This window comes from Gymnodraco acuticeps, unplaced genomic scaffold (genome assembly GCF_902827175.1).
Source record: "Gymnodraco acuticeps unplaced genomic scaffold, fGymAcu1.1, whole genome shotgun sequence".
In the NCBI taxonomy this organism is placed as follows: Eukaryota; Metazoa; Chordata; class Actinopteri; order Perciformes; family Bathydraconidae; genus Gymnodraco; species Gymnodraco acuticeps.
In genome coordinates, this window is record NW_022991705.1 from 103,329 (window position 1) to 106,917 (window position 3,589).

The window sequence follows — 3,589 nt, forward strand, 5'->3', positions numbered from 1 at the left end:
ACTTAGGGCAGTAACAGTGTTGCGTGACGACATGAGGTCAAACCAGTGGTCCACCGTCTCCAAAAACCACGCAGTGGTAAGGTAGGACTCTGGTCTGTGCTCCTCTGCCACCATGTACCTCAGGGCAGCACTCGATGACTTGGAGAAGACGTGCATTGCTGAACTGACCTTAATTTTCTCAAAATGACTAGGCTCTAGACAGCTTAGGTGCCAGTTTTAGGGCCATTCCCTCTTGGTATGACACCAGATCCTTCAGGGGGCCAACAGACACCACACTGGACGGCAGCTTCTCTTTGTCTACCACATCCTGTGGTATGGTGATGACGTGACCATTCACCAAGGCACTCTTTAAATTCTTCACCACGTGTGGAACATCAGGCATGAAGTACAGGTGCTGGTGTGGCTTCACAGGATGTGCTGTCCACGGCTTGTCATAGGTCACCCCAAAGGACTTCCACATAGCCCTATTGGGGCTCCCCATATCAGTAGTGATGTTAACCACATGAAGCCCTATAGATGCCGCTGCTTCAACGGTGGTGAGTATTATGGGCCGGTACACTGCACCGTCAGTAGAATTACCACTGTAGTGGTAAGCCACAACCTGTTTCCACCGCGTAGTAGCACCAGCCAGCATGAACACTAAGGCATGAGTGGCCTGGCCTTTGTGGCCAGGTAGTGTTGTGTTCCCAAACAGCCTCCCTGTTCCCAGATGCAGCTCCACGCTAGGGGTGATGGACATCTCATCCAAGGTGAGCACACATTTCTTCTCCATCTCACTCATGCCATCTGCCTTCAGCCTCAGCATATCAAACACCTCCCCCAACACTCCTGGCTCCAGTTTGACGTGCTGCATCCTCCTCTGATGTCCTGATATGCAGAGGCATATTCATGGCTTGGAGGGTTTTATATCCTGTAGTGCCACAACAGAACCTTAGTTGTATTGCTTTTTTCACGGTTTCTTTCCTCCACCGTATCCCACGTTTTTTTGATTGCCCAAGTGCTCTAATTTGGTCTGTGTTGAAGATTTTTTTAAACTTTAGATTAATCAAATTTTTTTTTTTTTTTAATGCCGAATTAATCCTCCTCTGCTCTCTTTCTTAGTAATCTCTCCCTTCTCAGTTGCCTCATTAGATCCTCCACGTGAGCCCGGTCACAACTGGCCCTTGGCAGTCTGGTCCCTGGAGCACCTGACGCTGGCAAACTGGCCTCTTCATAGCTGACCCCTGACTGACTGGCTCCTGGCACACTGATCTCTGGTAAGGTGGCCTCTTGATTGTCGGCCCCTGACATACTGGCCCCTGGCAGTCTGCTGACATCTAATAATAATAATTCCTTACATTTATTATAGCGCTTTTTCAATGACTCAAAGCGCTTTACATATACACACATTACACATATATCATACATCCAATGGTCAGATACTGTGGACAATACCCACAGGAGCAAGTTCAGGTGAAGTGTCTTGCCCAAGGACACACCGGCTTTACAGACGCAGCAGCGGCGGGTTTCACCCCTTGATCATTGCACAGCGCACTGCGCCACACCGTCCATCTTCACGCCTCGAGGTCATCGAGGCGCTTTTACAAGTACACATTGGTATTATACATGTACTGTGGACAATACCCACAGGAGCAAATCCGGGTAAAGTGTCTTGCCCAAGGACACAACGGCCTGACGCAGTGGCGGCAGGAGCGGGTTTCGAACTGGAGTTCCCCAGCACTCCCCCTTGATCTGATGATCGGATGCACAGACCACTGCGCCACCCGTCCCACATCTGTCTCACTCTCTCTGTCTGTTATGTCCCTTTCATTCCCTTGGAACTCCACCTCAATATCTCCCTGAATCTCTGTAACAATAACAAGGCAATTGCTGTTATATGTGTATGCTGCCTTTACATGTGCACCTATTGTCATTTAAGGGTACACTACACTCCTATAGTGACATTCATCTAAGTTCGTCTATTGGCAATGTTAAAGTATGAAGAAATCTGTAGATTATCTACATGTGGTATATGAGTCTTCAGAGAATCCCTGAACCCTGGTAGTTTTGAAGCTGTATAATTTGAAGGTTGCATTAGGAGTGTAGTCTATCCTTGAATTATATAACATGGGAAACATTGTTAGCTTCATATATCATACCAATGTTTGATGTGCCATAATAGGTGTGGTCATCATTCCTGACAGCTGGAGGCATACTCCTTGACGTGGATTTCCTCCTTTTCGGCTTAGGCCGATGTATAAATATTGTTGGAACAGCATCTGGCCTCAACCTCAAATTTCCTCCTGATTTGTTGCCAATATATTGGTCGTCTTCAAAGTGTACATGTAGGTAGGTAGGTAGGTAGGTGTGATCAGTTTCCACTCCACACTTCAAATGTCATTGAAGAGTCATAATTCTCTACACTTGGAAATATGATGCCCTTTAAAATGTTAACAAGTCATGACACCTCTGTGAACATTACTTACATGACAGAGTTTTCTGCTGTTGTTGTTGTCCTCTGTCAGACACAGGTTTTGTCTGTTGACCATTGCCATCCATCTCTTCCTTCGCTCTATGTCCTTAGGGAAGCCATACATCCGGAACCCCTTCTCGGATCGATTAGAGCATCCAAATGCTGCACATCCAACCATGGTATGACAACTGATCTATTAAAATGCAATATAAACGAAAGTGCCATCATATTTATTGTGCAAACATTTTAACATGAATATTGCTATGTCCTCTGTTCAGTCTGCTCCCAACTGTATTCTCTCCCCTTATTCACCACTGTTCCTATTCTTGCTCTGCTTTTTAGGGCCCAGGAAACAGATGAAGAGGATGTCCCTTTCACAAAGGAACCTTTTTGTTTTTTTGAAAATGGTTAGGCTCCTGGATGCCCTAGAGTTCTGTATTGCTTTTTTGTAAATAGTTGCTTACCCTAACCCTTTTTTGTAAATAGTATTGCTTTTTTATAAATAGTTGCTTTTTTGTAAATAGTTGTTTGTAAATATTTGTAAAATGCCCCCCCCCCCCACCACAATTGTTGTTTGCACAATTATGCTTCTGTTTTTCACTTTTTGGTGTCCAATGTTCAGTCACTGTATTGGTAAGCAACTATTTGTTTTGGCCAAAATGTGTTATTCACACTCCTGACTCCAGTTTGATGTGCTGCATTCTCCTCTGAGTGGTCCTGATTTCAGGCAGAGGTCATGGCTTGGAAGGTTTTATATTCTGTAGTGTCTCAACAGAACCTAATATGAATTGCTTTATTGTCTCGTCGCTGGATCACCTCCCCCTGGCAAAGTGGCCTCGTTATTGTTGACAAACCTGTTTTTGTTGCTGGTTCAACAGGAGCTTCTGTAAATAGTTTTGTAAATAGTTTGAATATTTATCATAGTAATCATTTTTAGTCTCCCACTCTCTCAATTTAATTTATCGTTTCTTTGCCCCACCATATGTTTTGTTGTCCAAGGGCACTAATTTGGTCTGTGTTGAAGATTGTTTTACACTTTAGATTAATCAAAATTGTGTTTTTTTGGCTGAATTAATCTTTTTCTGTTGAACCCTAACCCTCTTTGTTCTCCTTCTCATTCATTTTACTTTGTTTTGT

The 3,589-nt window shown here is 44.2% G+C and overlaps 1 long non-coding RNA gene across 1 annotated transcript; it reads left to right on the forward strand.

The window, feature by feature from the left end:
• The first annotated feature begins 554 nt into the window (after window positions 1-554).
• On the forward strand, window positions 555-2,819 carry LOC117534620. The gene is made up of 5 exons (XR_004567275.1): window positions 555-749; window positions 1,120-1,256; window positions 2,162-2,328; window positions 2,564-2,631; window positions 2,795-2,819. It is a non-coding gene; the product is annotated as an uncharacterized LOC117534620 (long non-coding RNA).
• The last annotated feature ends 770 nt before the right edge of the window (window positions 2,820-3,589 follow it).